The sequence below is a fragment of the Schistocerca cancellata genome, chromosome 2 (assembly GCF_023864275.1).
Source record: "Schistocerca cancellata isolate TAMUIC-IGC-003103 chromosome 2, iqSchCanc2.1, whole genome shotgun sequence".
Classification (NCBI taxonomy): Eukaryota; Metazoa; Arthropoda; class Insecta; order Orthoptera; family Acrididae; genus Schistocerca; species Schistocerca cancellata.
In genome coordinates, this window is record NC_064627.1 from 436,495,874 (window position 1) to 436,521,901 (window position 26,028).

At 44.3% G+C, this 26,028-nt stretch overlaps 1 protein-coding gene and 1 non-coding gene across 2 annotated transcripts in view; both read left to right on the forward strand.

Annotated features, from left to right (window-relative positions):
- The window catches only part of LOC126154805 (inactive rhomboid protein 1), a 378,989-nt gene that overhangs the window by 240,890 nt on the left and 112,071 nt on the right, over positions 1–26,028 (forward strand). The gene's annotated exons all lie outside the window — the stretch shown is intronic.
- On the forward strand, positions 10,459–10,532 carry Trnat-ugu (transfer RNA threonine (anticodon UGU)). The gene has a single exon. It is a non-coding gene; the product is annotated as a tRNA-Thr (tRNA).

The window sequence follows — 26,028 nt, forward strand, 5'->3', positions numbered from 1 at the left end:
CGGGTGACGTAACGTTAAGCGACAGCCCCGGACGGTGCACAAGTCCCGCCCAATCACCCCCCTCCACACCAATCCATATCCTAAGCTCCGCCCATGGTCTGCCGCATGTTCCAACATCAAAATTGTTCGTATCACAGATATGCCAGTCATAACAAGGGAGAAAATCAGTAGTTAGTACGAAATACAGTTTTTCCGGTACCATTGTGAAAAGAATTAGAAATATGTTCATTGAATATGCGAGTTGAAAAATCATCAATAAGAAAGAAAAAGAAAAATGGTATCCACACTGTCTTTTTTATTTCATGAGCTTCCATCTGCACTATATCAAAAAATCTGATATTTGTTTACTGCAGTGAGTGCAAATTTCCGTCACCTCGCGTAGTGTAGGAAATTCTGTTGGGAAATATTAACTGGTAGTATCGACAAGGATGCTGTCCATTATCTCGATTGTCTAAAGTCAATGTTGTGCATAAACAAGGCAAAGTCGATGTCTTGGTTTGTTTCTGATTACCTCATTAAGACTAAAGAATATAAGAGTGGGATAATGTAGAAATGCGTAATGTAAGCAGTCAGATATTTGTACAATGACATTCTTCATTAATATTTGCCTGTGTAATGGGTGAATTTTTACTTGTGAACTCTTATGACTGCTTGCTTATAGCAGACACGAGATTACTTAGCGTTCTTCTTCAGTGTTTGAGAGCTTTAGAGCTGCCTATTGTTAAACATATGTACATAATTTCGTCAGTGTCATGTTATCGTACTTTAATGTCTGTTAGATATCAGTTTTGACAGCAGTTGGCCACAACAGTCAAGATTAGGTAGCTTGTGTATGATAACTTTATTGAGAGTGCATATCTATGTTTCATTTTGACGGTATTACACAAACTGCTAAGAAGTACTAACAGCACAACACTGATAGTATGAACAACCGCGGTAAAACAAAAAAACGACGAACAAAAACACGACAGCGACGAGAACAACCAAAGACCATATTGATGCGCTCTTGGTTAGTGTGGCGGACAAAAAACGACGATCAAAAACACGACAGCGACGAATACTACCAAAGATCATGTTGATGCGCTCTTGGTTGGTGTGGTGGGGGGGTAGGTGTGGAGGGGGGTAAATGGGCGGGGCTTGTGCAAATGTCCGCGGCTGTCGCTAACGTTTCCTTTCCGGGTGCAGCTATACGATTTACATCCAACTAGTCCTGATGAACTACGACATGCACAGAATATTGCTTGCAAGGAGGCACAAATTAGTACAATACTGTATCGCATGAATATCAAAGACAGTCAGCAGATTTGAAAAGAATATACACTGAGGTAACGAAAGTCATGGGACAGCGATATGCACATATAGAGATGGCGGTTTATCGCGTACACAAGGTATAAAAGGGCAGTGCATTGGCGGAGCTGTCATTTCTACTCAGGTGATTCATGTGAAAAGGCCGCACGACAGGAATTAACAGAATTTGAACGCGGAATGGTAGTTGGAGCTAGACGCATGGAACATTCTACAGAGGGGTCCAAAAAAATTTATCCACTGTTTAAAAAGTCCATAACTGGCAAACTAATTGACGGAGTTGTCTCATCTTTGGTAATGTAATAGTTTGTAGTTCCGGCAATCGCCACACAACCGTTGTATTGCGTTGTTTTGTTTTGTCATATGACAGTCGCCAGATAGTCAGTGTTTTTTCTTAGTTGCAGCTATAGTTCAATTCTTTTATCTTGGCGGTTCGCGGATGCCCGCCCAGACGCGGGAGATTGCTGCGTTGCCAGTTGTACGCGCCAAGAGAAGCAGCGCCATGGTATAGTTCGCAAACTTACGTTTAGGGGGCGGGGGGGGGGGGGGGGTAGGGGGGAGCGCGCAGTTTATGAAGTAAAGCCACCACGGCCGCATTGACCCTTTCGCTGCTACAGAGACGTGCTCCCCGCATTCCGCGATGTTCTCGATTTTGTCATCGTTGCACTGCTCGCCTGTGCAGACACATGGTGTTTTGACTGCTTTGACACACTTTATCATTCGATTTCACAAAAACTATTTGGCCCAAAAATTTGATTTATACACATCTTCTTGACTGATACCTTACCCTCATAAATGACTTAATTTTTTTTCGATGTTCAAGGCAGTTATTGTGCAGCATTAGATGTAGTAAACCATTGCACGAAATTTTGAAGAGTTTGCAGAGGTAAAAGTCCATAGCGTATGGTCGATTTTAGTTGCCACTAGAAATTTCAAAAAATTTCATTCAAACGAACAAAATTCATGAAGTAAGACACTTCGATATTGTTTTTAAATAAAGAAAATATTAAGCATTGATCAAGGTTTGAACCCAGAACCTTTCGCTTAGCAGCCATACACTATAACCATCACGCTAATGCAGCTCGTCCTTCAATATATCTACCGAAGGACTTTAAATATCACGCAAAATACCGACAAACACTGTTGGTATGATTATGAATTACTCACGTTTCGTCGAAGTACAATAGGAAATAAACAATTAAAACAATTACCGCTGTTCTTTATTACGAAAGAATGGTTAGTGAGAATGATACAGACACCTTTCCTTGCTACCGCCTGAATTAGGAGGCTTATTGCTTGTTTGGTTTAATTAATTAATAGGATATGAAGCAATTGGTATAAATAATGCTTTTTCCAAACTTTCTATAAAAAGAAAGTCTGCTATCAAGACATTGCTTTTGTTCAATTACTTTATTTATGACTGAACGTTACTAAAACTGAAGACATTCGTCCGTTCTCTGCACTGCAGTCGAGCTCTGGCAACGTCGTTCTCTGTTCATTGGCTGACACTGTTTTGTGACGTCAGATGCGCAGAACAAACCTAAACTCGGCCGCCGTCATAAATGTTACTCGAGTAAACATGGCTGGCGCAAGACTTACATTCGATGAAAGGAAGTCAATGGTACAGTAAATCGCCACAATTGCATCTACTGGGCCGCCGAAAATCCGAACGTCCATGTAGACAAAGCCGTGAATTTGCCAGGAGTAAATGTGTGGTGTGGGTTGTCTTACCGGGGCTTGATTGGGCCATTCTTCTTTGACGGCACTGTTACCGGTGAGGTGTACTTTCAGAAGCTTCAGACATCCATTTTACGTGCCATCTGAGACTTGTATGGAGACGGAAGACTTTACTTTCAACAAGATGGTGCCCCAGCCCACTACCAAAATCGTGTTAGGGCGTATCTCGACGAAAATCTACCAGGAAGATGGATAGGCCGTAGAAGTGCTATGGAGTATCCACCACGTTCCCCAGACCTAACTCCTCTGGACTTTTACCTGTGGGGAACACTGAAGGACGTCGTTTATCGACAAAAGCGACGCACATTGTATGAACTTCGAGAATCCATCGTACATTCATGTGCAAATATCCAACCGAACACGTTGCAGTCAGTAGTTCGTGCTGCAGTTCGGCGGCATCGTTTGTGTGTGGATGTTAATGGTGACCATTTCGAACACCTACAGTGATATCTTTAAATTGGACTTTAAGCCACACTTTCACCAAAAATGAGACAGCTCCGTCAATTAGTTTGCAAGTTATGGACTTTTAAACAGTGGATACGTTTTTTTGGACCCCTCTGTATTTCGGGAATCGTTAGGGAATTTAATATTCCGAGGACAGCAGTGCCAAGAGTGTGACGAGAATACCAAACTTCAGACATTACCTCTCACCAAGGGCAACGCAGCGACCGACGGCCGTCACTTAACGAGCGAGAGCAGCAGCTTTGGCATAGAGTTGTCAGTGCTAACAAACAAGCAACACTTAGTGAAATAATCACTGAAATTCATACAGGATGTACGACGAACGTATCCGTTGTGACAATGCTGCCAAATTTGCGGTAACGGGCAGTGGCACCAGACGACGGATACAAGTGCCTTTGCCAATAGCACATTGCCTGCAGAGCCTCTCCTGTGACTATGTCGATTCAACCCTAGACGACTGAAAACCAGTGGCCTGGTCATATGACCCCCGATATCATTTGGTAAGAGCTTACGGTCGGGTTCAAGTGTGGCGCAAATCCCACGAAGTCATGGACCCAAGTTGTCAACAAGGCTCTGTGCAAGCTGGTGGTGGCTCCATAATAGAGGTGGGTCGAACTCTTTCATTCCCGTGAACTACTTCATTCATTTCACTCTTTGCCGTGAAGCGTTCAAATGAAGTAGTTCATTCGTGAAGTACGGAAGCCTAGCGAAGTTGCCCAGTTCGCCGCTCGGCCGCTGCTACGCTCGCTCGTACAATAAAGCTTCGTAATACTTCACAATTTTACCAACAGATGGCGGAACTATGGAGTAACGTGCACGCAACGTTTTACGCTCTTACAGCGTCTGAGTTATCTTAAATAGAGCATGGTCGAAGGGGACAAAGGGCGTTTCTGTCTGTGTCCAAGTGTCTGAACAATTTTATCTTGGACTCTACGCCCGTGAACGGCACCTTGTATTTTAAAAAGTATTTGGCTCCGTTTATATGTCCACCATCTTCTTTCTCTAATTGGCTTCATTTCTATCTTTTCTGTTTCTCTGCGGCCAAAGAGCGGCGTAGTATGCTGCTGCAGGCCTGCCTGTATACAGATTTCAAAATGACAATAAGGAAAAAAAAAAAAAAAGGGGGACAAAGGAAAGATAAACAGAGAAGGCTGTCACATATAAAGAAGGTACTACATTTAATCTTGCTCGACATTTTCTCTTGAAGCGCCCAAAAAAGTCTATCTGCCAAATGAAACATTATTTGTTGTATTCATGAACTGAAAAATAGGTCTACCAACGAAATGCAGTCCAATTTTATGTTCCTTCTAAAATTTAATCCAAAATAGAATGAGTATGTTTAACACTGTCACAAAGTCTGTATACCCACGTGAAATAATTATTCAGAAGTTTTCCTGTAGACTTTATTTTTGTTGACAATAATAACCCACTAGATTCAAAACGAAAACTGTCACCTGTAGTCATTGGCACGATTTCAGGTAAAATCCCTCTTTCAGTGTTATTAACAAACCTTTTATTTTCATGTTTGCTGTGCGTGCTCACACAGATAGCCTCCTCGTTTCTATCTTTAATATTCATTTGTCTTCAAGCGCTGCCAACGGTAGGCTACCCGTAGACGCGAAGTTTAACTGCACAAATAGTCACGGGTAATGATGTCAGCACTGCAGGTAGCAGCTGACGCTGCCTTCTCCTCACCCCTCACCTCCCCACCCGTCCTAAACCTATCGTTCCCCACTAACACCGCGTGATTCGTCGACAGGCAGGACAGGGAGGAGTGAAGTGATGGGAGGAGGAGTGACGTGTGTGAGGGAGAGGGGAAGAGAGTGAGTGAACTAGAAAAAAGTGTGGAGTGTGCTATCTGTGAAGAGTTTGAAGTACCAGTTCATTGAAATTGAATGGTTAGTTCACACTTCACAGGAGTGAAGCGTTCATTTGAACGACTCATTCACGAGCTCCCCATCACTACTCCATAATGGTGTGGGCTGTGTTTACATGATGTGGACTCGATCCTCTGGTCCAACAGAACCGATACTTGACTGCAAATGGTCTTGTTCGGCTACTTGGAGACCATTTGCAGCCGTTCATGGATTTCACGTTCCCAAACAACAATGGAATTTTTATGGATGACAATGAACCATGTCGCCGGGCCACAATTGTAGAACGTTCTGGATAACACAAGCGAATGATCTGGACACCCAGTTCGCCCGACATGAATCCCGTCCAACATTACGGGACATAATTGACAGGTCAGTTCGTGCACAATATCGTGCACCGGCAACACTTTCGCAATTATGGACGGCTATCGAGGCAGCATGCCTCAGTATTTCTGCAGGGAATTTCCAGCGACTTGTCGAGTCCATGACACGTCTAGCTGCTCCACTACGCGGTGCAAAAGGAGATACGGCACGACATTAGGAGCTGTCACACGTCTTGTGTCAAATCAGTGTGCTAGTCTCCTAAAATTGAACATAAGCGAAAAATGAAAGCACATTTTCTGCGCATGATGGCAGAGCTAAGCGAAACGTGTTTACTAGACCTAAAAGATAAAGCTGTCAGCAACCGAAGGTTTTCTTGAACACCACAGTACTGTGATAGAACGGTCCGGTTGGACCTGTGAACTGATTTTACTTCCATCAGTCTTCTGACCGGTCTGATGTCTACCACTAATTCCTCTCCTGTGCCAACCTTATCATCAGTCTTGCACTTTCACCCGACGTCCTCAGTTAACTGTTTGATACATTCCTCTGTCTTCTCCTACTGTTTTTACCCCCTACAGCTCTCTCTACTACCATGGAAGTTATTCCCCGATACCTTAATACATGTTCTATCATACAGTCCCTTCTTACTGGAGATGTTTTCTACCTGTTTCTCTCCTCGCCATTTCTGCGGAGAACCATCTTACTTCTTATCCTATCAGTCGACCTAATTTTTAACATCGATCTACTGCACCAAGTCTTAAATGCTTCTGTTCTCTTCTCTCGCAGTTTTCTCATAGTTCATGATTCATTTCCAACCAATGCTGTACCCCAAAACTACATTCTCAGAAATTGTTTCCTCAAATTAAGACCAGTTTGAAGTCAGTAGACTTCTTTTGGCCAGAAACGTCTTCTTTGACTGTACTAGTCTGTTTTTATGTCCTCCCAGCTCCCTCCGTCATGTCTCATTGCGTTTCCAAGGCAGTAGAATCTCTTGGCCTCGTCTGCCTCCAAAACTCTTGCAGCCACTTACAGTAATACCTACAATTTCATATGGACTCCAAACCTCGGTGCAGCCCAGCGCATTTTTCACATTAACAAACATTACCCCGGAACTGAAAGAAGTGATAAGTGACAGATAAAAATTCTAAAGGTCCCCGTACACGATCAAACTTGTTTGCCAAATTTGCTCTTTTCCATCCACGGACTTGTCAAAAGGCCCACGCACGTACCAGCAAAGTTTGCCAATTTAAACTCACTTCTGAAGCAGACGCTGTTCGACTAGCGAAGTGCTTTGACACTAGTAGGAATGGCTACCAATACAGGCAAAGCATTTCTTGCATTGCCTTTAGCGCTGTTCATAAAAAGGAAAAGTAAAAAGGACGAGGGTGATCCATGGTTGAAATTGGCAGAGAAATATACCCATGAAAATCTGCTAAAGGAAATAATGTATCAGATGATTATATTAAGTTTCTGTAAACTCACAGTAAAACTTTTAGTAACTCGTTGCAGTTATTTCGCTCTCACATTGACAAAGAAGTCACAAGTATAAGAAACATTTACTTTCTTCTACTTGGTCTTCTTATGACAGTCCATTAAGATATCACAACGCAGGAAATAAACAACATCCACGAAAGCACCAGAGAGCTTCGTTTATTTTATTTTATTTTATTGCACACCCGCTTGTACGTTGTGTGTAGAATACTTATTTCCTTCTTCATCTCTTCCTGGGAAAGACGCAACACCTCTACCATTTTGGTAATCTCCAGCGCTATTATGTTTTTACCATTTATCGTAGTTTCCATAGTTGTGGAAACTTACGACAGAGCGTGATAAATTGTTTTAAAACTGTTTTACGCAAAACATGCGTGGCAAAACATCAACACAAACAACGTCCACCACATTGTCAAGTCTGCTGTTGATCAAAATTTCTCTCAAACGCGTCACCACGTTCTATGTTTGACAAAAACGTCTAACAGTGCCGTACACAGTCAAATATTTGACAAATCTAGCGAAGGTTGACAAATTCTTTCGTCGGGTTGCGAGGCCTTAGATTTCATCGGGATTTTTGTTTCACGAGGGGTGAGGAACTCTACCCCAGACCTTTGCGTCCGTAATCCAGCATTTACCTACCGAGCCACCGGTAGAGTCGTGGACGGTGCTGGTTTCAGGCTACCCATCCCGTGTCTCGCGCCCTGTGCTGGACGACATACGGGCCAGCCCGCCCGTGTCCGCTCCAGGCATTTTAGGGCGGTCAGAAACGCTAGCGCGAAATGACATACTTTGTGCTGCCATCTAGACTTAACATTAATTTGTAAATACATTGTATACATGAAGGGGTTGGACAAAAATACGGGAAACCGCAATAAATGCAGACGCTAGCCATGCCTGCACGTTGCGCTGCTTTACTTGAGAACGAACCTGTGCAATGTCTCTAACACGTTGCAAGCGTCAGTCATGGTCGGAACAGTGTTCTGTGTGGTTGTGAGTGCGTTATGTCGGATCTAAGTGAATTAGAATGTGGGCGAATTGTTGGTGCTCATATGGTGGGTACATCTGTAGCCAAGGTAGCCTAAGGGTTTGGTGATCCAAGAGGCCCCGTATCGCATACAAAGCGGAAAAACATCATCCGCCGAGTCACGACGCAGACGAAGGTATGTGTTGGGTGGTTGTGACAGACGGTCGTTGAAGAGGATTATGGCGAGAAATAAGTGGACGACAGCTGCAAAAGTCACTGCAGAACTGAATGGAGCACTCGCGAACCCTGTAAGTACCATAACAACACGACACGAAACTCAAGAAGCTGAACATTTCGTGTGAGATGAAGTTCCACAGCCACCCGTGGGTGATGCAAATGCCCGTAACAGGAAAACGCGGTGCCGAAGCCATAAATTCTGGACTGAGGAGCAATGGAAGAAAGTCATTTGGTCGGATGAGTCTTGTTTCACACTGTTTCCAACGTCTAGCCGCGTTTACGTTCCAAGAACAAAACATGCTGGAGGGTGGTGATTTGGGCAGCCATATCATAGTAAACATTAATTCTTTACAGACGAATGGAAAAACTGGTAGAAGTCGACCTCGGGGAAGACCAATTTGGATTCCGTAGAAATGTTGGAAAACGTGAGGCAATACTGACCCTATGACTTATCTTAGAAAGTAGGTTAAGGAAAGGCAAACCTACATTTCTATCATTTGTAGACTTAGAGGAAGCTTTTGACAATGTTGGCTGGAATTCTCTCTTTCAAATTTTCAAGGTGGCAGGGGTAAAATACAAGGAGCGAAAGGCTATTTACAATTTGTACAGAAACTAGATGGCAGTTATAAGAGTCGAGGGGCCAGTGGTTGGGAGCAGAGTGAGAAAGGTTGTAGACTACCACAATGTTATTTAATCTGCATATTGCGCAAGCAGTAAAGGAAACAAAAGAAAAATTCGGAGTAGGAATTAAAATCTATGGAGAAGAAATAAAAGCTTTGAGGTTCGCCAATGACATTGTAATTCTGTCAGATACTACAAAGGACCTGGAAGAGCAGCTGAACGGAATGGACAGTGTCTTGAAAGGATGATATAAGATGAATATCAACAAAAGCAAAACGAGAATAATGGAATGTAGTCGAATTAAATTGGGTGATGCTGAGGGTATCAGATTAAGAAATGAGACGCTTAAAGTAGTAAATGAGTTTTGCTATTTGGGGAGGAAAATAACTGATGATGGTCAAAGGAGGGAGGGTATAAAATGTAGACTGGCAATGACAAGGAAAGCGTTTCTGAAGAAGAGAAATTTGTTAACATCGAGTATGGATTTAAGTGTCAGGAAGTCGTTTCTGAAAGTATTTGTATGGAGCGTGGCCATGTATGGAAATGAAACGTGGACGATAAATAGTTTGGACAAGAAGAGAATAGAAGCTGTTGAAATGTGGTGCTGTAGAAGAATGCTGAAGATTAGATCGATAGATCAGATAACTAATGAGGGGGTATTGAATAGAATTGGGGAGAAGAGAAATTTGTGGCACAACTTGACTAGAAGAAGGGATCGTTTGGTAGGACATATTCTGAGGCATCAAGGGATCACCAATTTAGTACTGGAGGGCAACGCGGAGGGTAAAAATCGTAGAGGGAGTCCAAGAGATTAATACAGTAAGCAGATTCAGAAGGATGTAGGTTGCAGTAGGTACTGGGAGATGAAGAAGCTTGCACAGGATAGAGTAGCATGGAGAGCTGCATTAAACCAGTCTCAGGACTGAAGACCACAACAACAACAACAACAACAACAACTTAGTACAGATTTAAGTGTCAGGAAGTCTTTTCTGGAAGTATTTGTATGGAGTGTAACCATGTATGGAAGTGAAACATGGACATTAAATAGTTTAGACAAGAAGAGAATATAAGATTTCGAAATGTGGCAGCGCAGAAGAATGCTGAAGATTAGATTGGTAGATCTCTCAACTAATGAGGAGGTAAATGATAACTAACTGAAAACCTCAGCTGCCGACAGGTGTTGTTGATATACCTCGATGTGGACAGCTGAAAATGTGTGCCCGACCGGGACTCGAACTCAGGACCTCCTGCTTACATGGCAGACGCTCTATCCATCTGAGCCACCGAGGACATAGACGAATAGCGCGACTGCAGGGACGTATCCCTTGCACGCTTCCCGTCTATAAGGTACAATACATATGTAGAATTGTGGACAGTTGGGAATGTGAGTCTCACGGGAAGCGTGCAAGGGATGTGTCCCTGCAGTCGCGCTATTCGTCTGTGTCCTCGGTGGCTCAGATGGATAGAGCGTCTGCCATGTAAGCAGGAGGTCCCGGGTTCGAGTCCCGCTCGGGGCACACATTTTCAGCTGTCCACATCGAGGTATTTCAACAACACCTGTCGGCAGCTGAGGTTTTCAGTTAGTTATCATTTATTCCAGGGAAAAGCTGCACGGTCATCAACAGTAACTGTTCTTTCGAGAACAAGTTACTGTCTTCGGATAAAATGAGGAAGGTACTGAATAGAATTGAGGAGAAGAGGAATTTATGGTACAACTTCACTAGAAGAAGGGATCGCTTGGTAGGGCACGTTCTGGGGCATCAGTGGATCATTAAGTTAGTATTGGAAGGAAGCGCGAAGGGTAAAAATCGTAGAGGGACACCAAGGCATGAATACACTAAACAGATTGAGAAGGATGTAGGTTGCAGTAGTACTCGGAGTTGAAAAAGCTTGCACAGGACAGAGTAGCATGGAGAGCTGTATCAAACCACTCTCTGGGCTGAAGGCCACAACATCGTACTATTCCATTGCCCCCATGGCTTTTCTGCAAGGTCGCATTACCGCCAACGATCATGTAACTATTTTGGCTGAATAGGTCAGTCCCAGGGTACGATGTTTATTCCGCAATGGTTATCGTGTTCCAAGACGACAGCGCTCCTGTTCACAAAGTTCGCATTGCCCATGATTGGCTTTGTAAGCACGAGGATGAATGTCACATCTTCCCTGGCCACTACACTCACCAGATCTCAATATTATTGAACCTTTCTGTTGTACTTTGGAGAGAAGATTGCGTGATCGCTATCCACCTCCATCATAATTACCTATAATTTCCACCATTTGGCAGAAAGAATTGTATGAGATTCCCTTGAAAACCTTACGAAGCCTGTAATTATCCATTCTGGGAAGAGTGGAAGCTGTTTTAAATCTTAACGGTTTTCCTACACCGTATTAGACATGGTAATGTGTTGTGTTTTTGATGTTTCTAATTTTTTTTCCACCCTCTGTAATACCATACAATACAAATAACAATAACAACAGTGCCGTAGAGCGTGGCGATGTTGGTGGAAAATGTGGTCAACGCATCACTCTGTGGCCGAGCGGTTCTAGGCGCTACAGTCTGGATCCGCGCGACCGCTACGGTCGCAGGTTCGATTTGGGTTGTTTGGGGGAAGAGACCAAACAGCGAGGTCATCAGTCACATCGGATTAGGGAAGGATGGGGAAGGAAGTCGGCCGTGCCCTTTAAAAGGAATCACCCCAGCATTTGCCTGGAGCGATGTAGGGAAATCACGGAAAACCTAAATCAGGATGGCCGGACGCGGGATTGAACCGTCGTCCTCCCAAATGCGAGTCCAGTGTGCTACCACTTAGCCACCTCGCTCGGTCCGTAGGTTCGAATCCTGCCTCGGGCATGGATGTGTGTGATGTCCTTAGGTTAGTTAGGTTTAAGTAGTTCTAAGTTCTAGGGGACTGATGACCACAGAAGTAAGTCCCATAGTGCTCAGAGCCATTTGAACCATTTTTTTATATTTGCATTTAATGATGAGATGACCAACATGTTATTAAAATCGGAACAACAAACTTTTCACGAAGACGAATTTCCACCCGTCAGCAGTGCGAGCTACTTGTAGCTTACCGTTACAATTCTGTTATATCATAGCTTGCTGCCACCTTTTGCTACAAGTAACACATGATGCGTGCCTTAAACATTCCTAAAATGTACACTCCTGGAAATTGAAATAAGAACACCGTGAATTCATTGTCCCAGGAAGGGGAAACTTTATTGACACATTCCTGGGGTCAGATACATCACATGATCACACTGACAGAACCACAGGCACATAGACACAGGCAACAGAGCATGCACAATGTCGGCACTAGTACAGTGTATATCCACCTTTCGCAGCAATGCAGGCTGCTATTCTCCCATGGAGACGATCGTAGAGATGCTGGATGTAGTCCTGTGGAACGGCTTGCCATGCCATTTCCACCTGGCGCCTCAGTTGGACCAGCGTTCGTGCTGGACGTGCAGACCGCGTGAGACGACGCTTCATCCAGTCCCAAACATGCTCAATGGGGGACAGATCCGGAGATCTTGCTGGCCAGGGTAGTTGACTTACACCTTCTAGAGCACGTTGGGTGGCACGGGATACATGCGGACGTGCATTGTCCTGTTGGAACAGCAAGTTCCCTTACCGGTCTAGGAATGGTAGAACGATGGGTTCGATGACGGTTTGGATGTACCGTGCACTATTCAGTGTCCCCTCGACGATCACCAGTGGTGTACGGCCAGTGTAGGAGATCGCTCCCCACACCATGATGCCGGGTGTTGGCCCTGTGTGCCTCGGTCGTATGCAGTCCTGATTGTGGCGCTCACCTGCACGGCGCCAAACACGCATATGACCATCATTGGCACCAAGGCAGAAGCGACTCTCATCGCTGAAGACGACACGTCTCCATTCATCCCTCCATTCACGCCTGTCGCGGCACCACTGGAGGCGGGCTGCACGATGTTGGGGCGTGAGTGGAAGACGGCCTAACGGTGTGCGGGACCGTAGCCCAGCTTCATGGAGACGGTTGCGAGTGGTCCTCGCCGATAGCCCAGGAGCAACAGTGTCCCTAATTTGCTGGGAAGTGGCGGTGCGGTCCCCTACGGCACTGCGTAGGATCCTACGGTCTTGGCGTGCATCCGTGCGTCGCTGCGGTCCGGTCCCAGGTCGACGGGCACGTGCACCTTCTGCCGACCACTGGCGACAACATCGATGTACTGTGGAGACCTCACGCCCCACGTGTTGAGCAATTCGGCGGTACGTCCACCCGGCCTCCCGCATGCCCACTATACGCCCTCGCTCAAAGTCCAACTGCACATACGGTTCACGTCCACGCTGTCGCGGCATGCTACCAGTGTTAAAGACTGCGATGGAGCTCCGTATGGCACGGCAAACTGGCTGACACTGACGGCGGCGGTGCACAAATGCTGCGCAGCTAGCGCCATTCGACGGCCAACACCGCGGTTCCTGGTGTGTCCGCTGTGCCGTGCGTGTGATCATTGCTTGTACAGCCCTCTCGCAGTGTCCGGAGCAAGTATGGTGGGTCTGACACACCGGTGTCAATGTGTTCTTTTTTCCATTTCCAGGAGTGTATGTTTCAACAACAACTACGTTTTGAACAAGACGTTGGAGCTAAACCTTAGTGCAAGAACGAGTAAGTCTGTTGGTCCTGGCAAGTTTAATTCAGTCCTAATGCATAAAGTTGTCTGTACGTAAAGGCTGTTTTCTAAAGGCTGTCGTCCAACGCGATGTTCCGTCATTTTGGGTGATTGGCGTTTATATTGAAGTAAAACTTCTTGGCACACTAAATTTCAGAACTAACTCTAAAATTTTCTGTTTCAGAGGACAATGACCTTCCACGTGTTAAACTGAACTCACAAGCCACAAATGCATACTTTAGCAGTAAATAACTATTACACTTTTGCGAAAAATAAACTTGTCACATCTCAACAGCGTAGTAACACAGTACACAATCGCCTTTCTTCCTGACGGCAGCCCATTTTCAGTCAGGCACTTTTTCTTGTTTGTTTTCGGAGTGGGATACACAAGGAGATAAGAGTAGGTCCAGCCAGATCCACAGTGTTGCAAGTACTGGTGGGATGAGGCAGGGTCGTCATACTCTATCTGATCTACAGTAGCCGGACACCTATTAGTGAACATTATTATGGGGTGTGTCCACGCTACACCTTTACGTCGGCATGAACTCTGCTGGGGACACTTTCAGCGAGGTCTGAATGTCTGTGGAGGAATGGTAGCCCCTCAAGAGCCGAAACAAGAGAAGGTAGTGACGTTGGAATCTGAGGTCCGCAGACGTCGATGTTCCAGCGCTTCCCAGAGGTGTTCCATTGGGTTCAGGTCGGGACTCTGGGCAGGCCAGTCCATTTCAAGAATGTTATTACACAGCTCATTGCCTCGTAGATGCTGCTTTATGAGAGCGTGCATCGACATGCTGTTACAATAATCATCTCCGAACTGTTTCTCTGCTACAGCAGTACACAATATCTTCCACATTTAGCATTCTCTTTAAGGTGTAATAAGGAGACCACACCCTAAACATGAAAAATACCTCCATACCATACCACCAGCTCCTCCGTACTTCACTTTTGGCACTATAGCTGGTGGCAGGAATTTGCCAAGCAGGGATTTGCCCCCCATCTCTTCCAATGGATTGTGACAGTGTCGCTGATTCATCAGTCCAAACCATCCGTTTTATTCATCCACAGTCCAGAGGCGTCATTTCTTAATCCAACTCAAGCGTCGCTTATCACTGGCTACAGAATCGCGTGGCTTATGAGGAGCGCTTGAGAATCGTACCCTAATTCTTTTAACTCCCTACGCACAGTCATTGTGCTAGCTGAGCTGTTGGTACTAACTGATTTCATGTTTTTTTTACCCCTAACCTCCGTAATGCTCGACTGTCCCTCTCCGTCACACATGGCGTCTCCCCAGTCTCAGTCTAACTGTGGTTGTTCCTTCTCCTTTCCATGGTTGTGGGTTGTTTGGGCTTACCGTCACCCAAATGGCAATGCGGAGAACGTTGGGGACAGTTCCAACATTCGTCTTACAACCAAGGAAAACCTCCTAAAACTGTGGTCAGGACTGCTGGTGGTTTCACTTTATTTTACCACGCGTTATCGCAGTCTCGACACGTCGGCGCTGACTGCCACCGCTCTGCGCCGCCAGTGTTAACAACCCTTACTCTCAAATAATGGCTAGATGGCATCTTAAAAAGGCGTTAGTGTAGCAAAAAAGGCTGGATGTAATTGACGTCTCTAAAACTGCTCAAATTTAATTGCAGAATTTAAGATAAAATAAATATCGCAAGATAAATATTGTCTGATATTGAAATCTTGCAGAATGAAAATAATTTTGACAGGATTTGGTTTTGTGTAGTTCTTCACTTTTTAAAAAGCTCGCTTATTTTATTGACACTAGTTTTTTTCTCTTTCGCTATCAGAAACGGTAGAAGCACACTGATGTTACAGCACTACTCAATAATGACATAAATACGTTGCCGTGTTGCTAGGGCCTCTGTCGGGTAGACCATAAATCCGTTCAATAAATGTAACTGCGCATTATCTGTGGGGCTCTGTGGAGTTTTATCCGCAAAAACCATCCTCGCTACCCCACTGAGTTATACATGGTGGCCAAAAACAGCCTGGAAACCTTGTAAGGGTGTTGCAGGGAAGACTGTGCTGAGGAATAATTGTTAAGAAAAAAATTCGATACGTTGCACCGTTTCCGAGTCAACTAGAATTGAAGTTAGCCATACGGCCATTGCGAGAAAATGCAAGCGGTCCGCCACGTGCAGTTAGTGTCAGTTGTTCTCATAGTGTAGACTGTAGACGATAGCACACGACACTGCACAGCCTTTGGCTCGAGTTCGATCCTTACTACCGTCCCATGTCCAATTTTTGTTTCGCTCTCTTGTTCGGTTTTAGGAAACCAAACAAAAATAACGTTTGCGACACCTTTCTGGCGGGATGCTTGAATTTGCTCGCGTAAACCGCCTTGTTGGCTAACTTCAATGCTAATTAATTCGGAAACGGCGCAACGTATCGAATTTTCTTCTTAACAGTTGCTTCTCAGCAAAACCTGCCCTGCAAAACCCTTACGAGGTTTTCAGACTGTTCCCGAGCATCCCGTATAATATAAAATTGTAATCGTAACTGCAATGCTGTACATCAACATGATGCAACAAAGGTAGCCGATATTTAAGTATGAAGTAGGTACTATACAGAAATTCTTTACGTAAAGTATGTAAAAACTCACCAACGTTTCTGTGTATGAAACATAATAGTATTCGGGCATGTACTCCAAGAAGTCGATTGTACCAGTAGAACTAGAAGGTCCAGGGATGAATGCTGGACCTGTAGCGTAAGCCTCTTTTGTACCGACTTTTTTTGCAGCACCTCTTCTGGAAGTTTGTAGATTCACAGCACCTTTTGTTCCTTTGCAAATCTTATTACTAAACAAAAACCACAAAAAAACTGAGAGATCCCTCACTAGCGGCCGCCGTATTGACGTTTCAAGCCGCAGAAGAAGCTAGGGAGCGAGGTGTTGAGAGCGACTGTAAGGCACTGGTGTGTTTTTGCTACCACCACGCTGAGTCTTGTCATACCTTTTAGCTCTGAATATCACACTTGCACCATGCTTTTGAAGTATCCGAAGGAACTTCCAAAATCCAATCTTTGAATTCATTGTCCGAAAGCCACTGTTTTCGAAACTGTAGTTGGTACTGAGGTCCCATATTACTGATTAAAACTTTGCTAGTTTCTAAATGTCTCCAAACAGAGGAAAAGACGCCACTACCGGCACATTCAAACACAACTTATTGCACTATAAAATTATTATACTATGTTCACAAAATATGTCTCCACTGAAGTAAGGAGCATTCTTGCTTCTGGGTTCGCGTATACACACGTGCATCCACAACGTAACTATAACGTATATGGTATAGGTGGGCATTGCGCCCAAAGGAAGAAATTCGTGTGAGGGAGAGCAAGATCTTTGCAACAACTGATAGCTCTCAAATGTTATTAGTATACGACAATGACACGGAAATTACGGACTACTCATGAAATGTGCCGATTTCAACAACTGCAGCTGGGTGCCATTCATACTGGTACGTAACGCTATAATTTTGTCTTTATTCTCCAGAAGGTCTGATGTTGCATTACGTCACGAGGCGCTCAGCGAGCTTAAGTAAGTAAAACTTGCCCAAATCGGCACGTATAGACCTATAATTCGGAAATCTGCCAAAACCGTACAAGTATTTCAGTCCCGACGCATTCAGTGCACTTTTATATACTGATTATTTTGTATAAAGCGGAACGTGCCTAACGCGGAAACGGAAAGCAAATCTTAGAACATGCTTTGTAAATCATTGTATAATGCGGAAAAGAGCCTGTACAGTACTACTGTATTACAGTTCATTAGTTATTCACAACTCTATATGGACGTTACTTTTAACGCCTCTGTTAGGCGGCGCAAAACCAAGAAAAGAAGTCGAGCGCAGCGCGGCGCTGCTGGTGTGGACAACGACTAAGTTACGCTAACTTGTCAGTGTCGGTACAGTACATCAAACGAAACGTTTCGTTCGTCAGCGCTCTATTTGCCGACTTTCTCTTTTTCCTCATTATTGACGCACGCCGGCGCATACAGGAACATTGTTGCGCTTCTACCAACACACTGATGCAATGCGCGCATTGAAAGAGGTGAGTATTGTTCCGTTAACAATGGTTTTACCCGGTAAGGTCATTATTTTCTGCCAGTTTCAGTTTACGAGTAGCACTTTAATAATACTGATTATGTCAGGGCTTGAATGGAGTTAGTGAACCTCTTCATTATGCAGTTTTAGCCACTCTCCGCAAATGTCATCCCTTTTTGCTCCGAAAATTTTCCTCAAAATTTTGTTTTCAAATACTCGAAACGGCTTTTCATTTTGCACAATGAGAGGTCAAGTCTCACACCCATACAGCATAACTGGTAGAATAATAGTTTTGTATATTCTAATCTTTAAATTCCTAGACAATATCCGTGATGAAAGTAATCTATTCAGTGAGAAGTAGCACGCATTTCCCGCCCGTAATTTCGTCTTCACTTCGGATTCAATCTCATTTATCGAAGTGATGTCCACGCCTACATACTTAAATGTGTTCACATTTTCAAACTGCATGTCACCAACTCTTAACATTTCCTGATCTACTGCTGTTGGCATTCTAGTAGTAACCAGGTATTTAGTTTTGTCTTCACTTGTCCTTAGACCTACATCTTCGCTAGCCTTGATTAACTATTCGCATTTGCTGTTACAGATTCTTTCCTATCGTTAATGATGTTTAGATCATCTGCATACCCTAATATCTTAATATTTCCATTTAACTCCACACCCTCTGAATTATCTGCTGCCATTCGTACAATATATTCTAGGACTAAATTAAAAAGTAGCGGATACAGGGCATCTCCTTGCTTGAGTCCGTTCTTTAATACAAAGTCTTCTGACTCCAATTTCCCCACGCGTATTCTGCCTTTTGTGTTTTTCAAACTCGCTTCTATAAGTCTAACATACTTCTTTGGTATTCCATCTGTACAATTTTTATTGCAATACTGAACCATATGCTTTTGTAAAATCTATGAAAAGATTATGAACTGGTTTATTGTATTCCAATTTCTTTTCCAAAATTTTACGCAGGGTGAATATTTGGTCTATAGTTGATCTGTTCCTCCGAAAGCCAGCTTGGTAATCCCCCACAATTTCATCTGCATATGGTGCAAGTCTGCTTAGCAGAATATTCGAGAGAATTTTGGAACATACTGGTAGTAGCGATATCCCCTCTATAATTACTACATTTTGTCGCCCTTCTTAAAAATTGGGATCAGAATCGACTCCTACCACTCTTCAGGTATCATCTCTGAGTTCCATACTTTAGTTATCACTTTGTTAACTACTTCCACCAATTTCTGTCCCCCATTTTTAACTAATTCTGCAGTTATGCAGTCTGATCCTGGTGCTTTATGGTTTTTCAATTTGTTGATTGCATCTCTTATTTCCTTTAACGTTGCCTCAGGTATCTGGGGTTCTGCTGTATGTATTTTGTATGCCTGCTGATTTCCTGCTTCCTGGTGTACATTTAGTAGATGCTCAAAATACACCCTCCATTTACTTAATATAGCACTGGGGTCTGTCAGTATTCCTCTGGCATCCCCTCGAAATGCATTTGTCCTAGCCTTGAACCCCTTCCTATACCCATTTAAGTCTAGGTAAAGTTCCCTAATGTTTTTTGGTTTTACTGTTTGTTTCCATTTTTTAAATTTGAATGTTCAAATAATCCCTTTTCTTTGCCTGTAGCCTATGACCAACTTCCCTTCTCATGTTCAAGAACTACTCTCGTTTTCTGTCTCCCATTCTATCCCAATCAAATTGCACTTTTCTCCTTTCATCTACCAATTTCTTGCATTCCTCATCAAACTACGGTTTCCTCCTGTTCTTCTTAACTGTACCTATTGTGACCTTTGATGCCTCTTTGATATTACTCCTCACAGTGATCCACTGTTTATTTACATCCTCGTCTTGATCTTCGTGTGTCCTGGGAGCATCAAACCTGTTTGAAATTTCTATCATGTACCTTCTTCTAAAGTTTTCATCATTTAGCTTGTCAGTGTCGAACCTAACAAGTTCTGCATTATGACACCTTGATGTTGCTGTTGGTGAACTTTGGCAACTACAAGAAAATGATCAGAATCACAGTCTGCTCCCCTGAAAGTCCTAACGTTTTCTATACTAGTGTGCCATCTCCGATCTACAAGAACATGATCAATTTGGTTTTGGGTGTGTCCATCTGGAGAGGCCCAAGTTGCTTTATGAATGTCCTTCCTTTTGAAATATGTACTCTCAACAATCATGTCTTTTGTGTAACAGCAAAATTAGCCACCCTTGTGCCATTATCATTCAAAATGTTATGCAAACTTTCTTTCCCAGTTGTAGGCTGGAATGCTTCCTCCTTCCCTATCTTTGCATTAAAATCACCTATGATTAATTTTGTATCGTATGAGGCGAACTCATCCCACAGTTGACCTAGTTCATCATAAAAGCTGTCTTTAACAACCTCTTCAGTGTACTCAGTTGGTGCATGTATATTAATTACTACTAGTCTATTCCACCTGCCGGACAACACTATAACTGATAGTCGGTCACTAATGAACCTTATGTCTCTGATTGCGTGAAGCCCTTTTCTCTGTACTGTGAAACCTGTTCCAAAACTGTGAGCTTCCACACCTCTATAGAAAAATGTATAGTTACCCCTCTTTATACTACCCTCCCCCTGCCATCGAGTTTCTTGAATAGCTGTAATGTCTACATCTATCTATCTAATTTGTCTAATAATGTCTGGAACGTTCCTGGCCTGTTTAAACTTTCAACGTTTCATGTTCCCAACCTGAAAGTTCCTTTCGGCCTGAATCTCTTTGAAGTAGGTTCCACCCGGAGATCTGAATGGGATCCTAGTTTACCGCCGGAATATTTTACTTCAGAAGGACCGGTGCCCATTAATGTTGCTGATTCTTGATGAACAGATTTGATAGTAAGAGAAACATACACTTAAAAAAATTATTAAAAGTAAAGGTCGCATTCAGAATCTGATGATTATATCAACGTTCTCCTAAATTACAGTGAAACTATTAATAACTTGTTTAGAGTTACATCGCCCTTACAGTGAAAAAGAAGACGTAAGACACGAAAATTTATTCTCATCTTCTTGTCCTCCAGTCCACGAAAACATCACAGTGCGGAATATATACTCACTATATACATCTTTTTATCCAGCTTCATAAAATCAAACATATCATTTGCAGGACTGCAAATATTTTTTATTATTCAAGTTCTTAAACAGCACAAATTAATATTCCAACTATATATATATATATATATATATATATATATATATATATATATATATATATATGGTTATAATAGAGGGAAACATTCCACGTAGGAAAAATATACCTAAAAACAAAGATGATGTGACTTACCAAATGAAAGTGCTGGCAGGTCGACAGACACACAAACATACACACAAAATTCAAGCTTTCGCAACAAACTGTTGCCTCATCAGGAAAGAGGGAAGGAGAGGGAAAGACGAAAGGCTGTGGGTTTTAAGGGAGAGGGTAAGGGGTCATTCCAGTCCCGGGAGTGGAAAGACTTACCTTAGGGGGAAAAAAGGACGGGTATACACTCGCACACACACACATATCCATCCACACATATACAGACACAAGCAGACATATTTAAAGACAAAGAGTTTGGGCAGAGATGTCAGTCGAGGCAGAAGTGCAGAGGCAAAGATGTTGATGAATGACAGGTGAGGTATGAGTGGCGGAAATTTGAAATTAGCGGAGATTGAGGCCTGGTGGATAACGGGAAGAGAGGATATATTGAAGAGCAAGTTCCCATCTCCGGAGCTCGGATAGGTTGGTGTTAGTAGGAAGTATCCAGATAACCCGGACGGTGTAACACTGCGCCAAGATGTGCTGGTCGTGCACCAAGGCATGTTTAGCCACAGAGTGATCCTCATTACCAACAAACACTGTCTGCCTGTGTCCATTCATGCGAATGGACAGTTTGTTGCTGGTCATTTCCACATAGAATGCATCACAGTGTAGGCAGGTCAGTTGGTAGATCACGTGGGTGCTTTCACACGTGGCTCTGCCTTTGATTGTGTACACCTTCCGGGTTACAGGACTGGAGTAGGTGGTGGTGGTGGGAGGGTGCATGGGACAGGTTTTGCACCGGGGGCGGTTACAAGGGTAGGAGCCAGAGGGTAGGGAAGGTGGTTTGGGGATTTCATAGGGATGAACTAAGAGGTTATGAAGGTTAGGTGGACGGCGGAAAGACACTCTTGGTGGAGTGGGGAGGATTTCATGAAGGATGGATCTCATTTCAGGGTAGGATTTGAGGAAGTCGTATCCCTGCTGGAGAGCCACATTCAGAATCTAATCCAGTCCCGGAGAGTATCCTGTCACAAGTGGGGCACCTTTGTGGTTCTTCTGTGAGAGGTTCTGGGTTTGAGAGGATGAGGAAGTGACTCTGGTTATTTGCTTCTGTACCAGGTCGGCAGGGTAGTTGCGGGATGCGAAAGCTGTTGTCAGGTTGTTGGTGTAATGCTTCAGGGATTCCGGACTGGAGCAGATTCGTTTGCCACGAAGATCTAGGCTGTAGGGAAGGGACCGTTTGATGTGGAATGGGTGGCAGCTGTCGTAATGGAGGTACTGTTGCTTGTTGGTGGGTTTGATGTGGACGGACGTGTGAAACTGGCCATTGGACAGGTGAAGGTCAACATCAAGGAAAGTGGCATGGGATTTGGAGTAGCACCAAGTGAATCTGATGGAACCAAAGGAGTTGAGGTTGGAGAGGAAATTCTGGAGTTCTTCTTCACTGTGAGTCCAGATCATGAAGATGTCATCAATAAATCTGTACCAAACTTTGGGTTGGATCCCCATATATTTCTATCTTTCTTTTTCATTTCATCCTCATGTTAAACTTTCCACCTTCTAATACCATGTCACCCTCACAACACTCCCACAATGACCCCATTAAGTTTTATTTACATTCCCTCCGCAAACATGCCTTCACCCTAAGCAGATTACGCTCGCATATTTTATTTTCTCAGGCTTGTCTGACATTTGGCATAACCCCCAAAGGCGTCACACTTAAAGTTCCCATCTCTGGCTGCAACCCTTCTTTCCATCAGTCCCTATACCAGTTCCAAACTGAACAATCCTTTGCCCTCACCCACCTAATCCTTCACCTACACATCAACTCAGCCAATGAACACACCCGTCAACTCCTATCCTTAATAAAAGTCCTCAATCTTTCCTCTCCCACATCCACACCGGCTATTCAGAGCATCCTCCTACAGGCCAACCGCCAATTAGAACAGCATGCCACCCTTCACCTCAAGAAACTATCCAATCTCCTGGTTTCCCACCTCCGGAAAAGCAACTCACTCACCCTTCACAACCTTTCCAGCAAACCTCAACCACCTCTTATTGCACACAAACCCAGTCTCTCCCATCTACTCAATCTCCCACTTCCAGCTCCACTACCTCCAAAACCTCAAAATTCCGATCAACACAATCTGGCACCACAACACCCTAATTCAGTAGTTAACATTTCCTCCAAACCTCTCTCCCAATCCGAAACCTCTGTCCTATCCAAAGGCCTCACCTTCAGCCCCACTCCCAGATTCAACCAAACAGCCCTCGTCAAAGATTTACTGTCCTACACTCGTACTCTCTGCTGGAAGTATCACTTTGCCACGAAGAAAAATGTTCCTAATCCTACCCCTAATGATCCAACTCCCCAAGACACTATCCAAATTGAACCCTGCCTGGAACAGTTCCGTCCTCCGTCACAGCGGGACCCATCTCCTCTTCCTCAAAATCACCCTCTCCAAACCTTCCAGGAATTTCTGACTTCCAGCCTTGACTCTCAATCCTTCTTAAAAAACCTTAATCCTACTCCCAACATCACCACTGCTGAAGCCCAGGCTATCCGTGATCTGAAGGCTGACCGGTCCATCGTCATTCTTCCGGCAGACAAGTGTTCCACGACCGTGGTACTTGATCGTCGGGAGTATGTGGCTGAGGGACTGCGTCAGCTTTCAGACAACACCACATGCAAAGTTTGCCAAGGTAATCCCATTCCTGATGTCCAGGCAGAGCTTCAAGGAATCCTCAGAACCTTAGGCCCCCTACAAAACCTTTCACCTGACTCCATCCACCTCCTGACCCCCAACGACACCCCGCACCCCTACCTTCTTCCTAAAATTCACAAACCCAATCATCCCGGCCGCCCCATTGTAGCTGGTTACCAAGCCCCCACAGAACGTATCTCTGCCTACGTAGATCAACACCTTCAACCCATTACATGCAGTCTCCCATCCTTCATCAAAGACACCAACCACTTTCTCGAACGCCTGGAATCCTTACCCAATCTGTTACCCCCGGAAACCATCCTTGTAACCATTGATGCCACTTCCTTATACACAAATATTCCGCACGTCCAGGGCCTCGCTGCGATGGAGCACTTCCTTTCACGCCGATCACCTGCCACCGTACCTAAAACCCCTTTCCTCATTACCTTAGCCAGCTTCATCCTGACCCGCAACTTCTTCACTTTTGAAGGCCAGACATACCAACAGTTAAAGGGTACAGCCATGGGTACCAGGATGGCCCCCTCGTATGCCAACCTATTCATGGGTTGCTTAGAGGAAGCCTTCTTGGTTACCCAGGCCAACCAACCCAAAATTTGGTACAGATTTATTGATGACATCTTCATGATCTGGACTCACAGTGAAGAAGAACTCCAGAATTTCCTCTCCAACCTCAACTCCTTTGGTTCCATCAGATTCACTTGGTCCTACTCCAAATCCCATGCCACTTTCCTTGATGTTGACCTTCACCTGTCCAATGGCCAGTTTCACACGTCCGTCCACATCAAACCCACCAACAAGCAACAGTACCTCCATTACGACAGCTGCCACCCATTCCACATCAAACGGTCCCTTCCCTACAGCCTAGGTCTTCGTGGCAAACGAATCTGCTCCAGTCCGGAATCGCTGAAGCATTACACCAATAACCTGACAACAGCTTTCGCATCCCGCAACTACCCTCCCGGCCTGGTACAGAAGCAAATAACCAGAGCCACTTCCTCATCCTCTCAAACCTAGAACCTCTCACAGAAGAACCACAAAAGTGCCCCACTTGTGACAGGATACTTTCCGGGACTGGATCAGATTCTGAATGTGGCTCTCCAGCAGGGATACGACTTCCTCAAATCCTGCCCTGAAATGAGATCCATCCTTCATGAAATCCTCCCCACTCCACCAAGAGTGTCTTTCCGCCATCCACCTAACCTTCGTAACCTCTTAGTTCATCCCTATGAAATCCCCAAACCACCTTCCCTACCCTCTGGCTCCTACCCTTGTAACCGCCCCCGGTGTAAAACCTGTCCCATGCACCCTCCCACCACCACCTACTCCAGTCCTGTAACCCGGAAGGTGTACACAATCAAAGGCAGAGCCACGTGTGAAAGCACCCACGTGATCTACCAACTGACCTGCCTACACTGTGATGCATTCTATGTGGGAATGACCAGCAACAAACTGTCCATTCGCATGAATGGACACAGGCAGACAGTGTTTGTTGGTAATGAGGATCACCCTGTGGCTAAACATGCCTTGGTGCACGACCAGCACATCTTGGCGCAGTGTTACACCATCCGGGTTATCTGGATACTTCCTACTAACACCATCCTATCCGAACTCCGGAGATGGGAACTTGCTCTTCAATATATCCTCTCTTCCCGTTATCCACCAGGCCTCAATCTCCGCTAATTTCAAATTTCCGCCACTCATACCTCACCTGTCATTCATCAACATCTTTGCCTCTGCACTTCTGCCTCGACTGACATCTCTGCCCAAACTCTTTGTCTTTAAATATGTCTGCTTGTGTCTGTATATGTGTGGATGGATATGTGTGTGTGTGCGAGTGTATACCCGTCCTTTTTTCCCCCTAAGGTAAGTCTTTCAGCTCCCGGGACTGGAATGACTCCTTACCCTCGTCCTTAAAACCCACATCCTTTCGTCTTTCCCTCTCCTTCCCTCTTTCCTGATGAGGCAACAGTTTGTTGCGAAAGCTTGAATTTTGTGTGTATGTTTGTGTTCGTTTGTGTGTCTGTCGACCTGCCAGCACTTTCATTTGGTAAGTCACATCATCTTTGTTTTTAGGTATATTTTTCCTTCGTGGAATGTTTCCTTCTATTATAACCACACACACACACATATATATATATATATATATATATATATATATATATATATATATATATATATAAAAACGAAGATGATGTGACTTACCAAACGAAAGTGCTGGCAGGTCGACAGACACACAAACGAACACAAATATACACACAAAATTCAAGCTTTCGCTACAAACTGCTGCCTCATCAGGAAAGAGGGAAGGAGAGG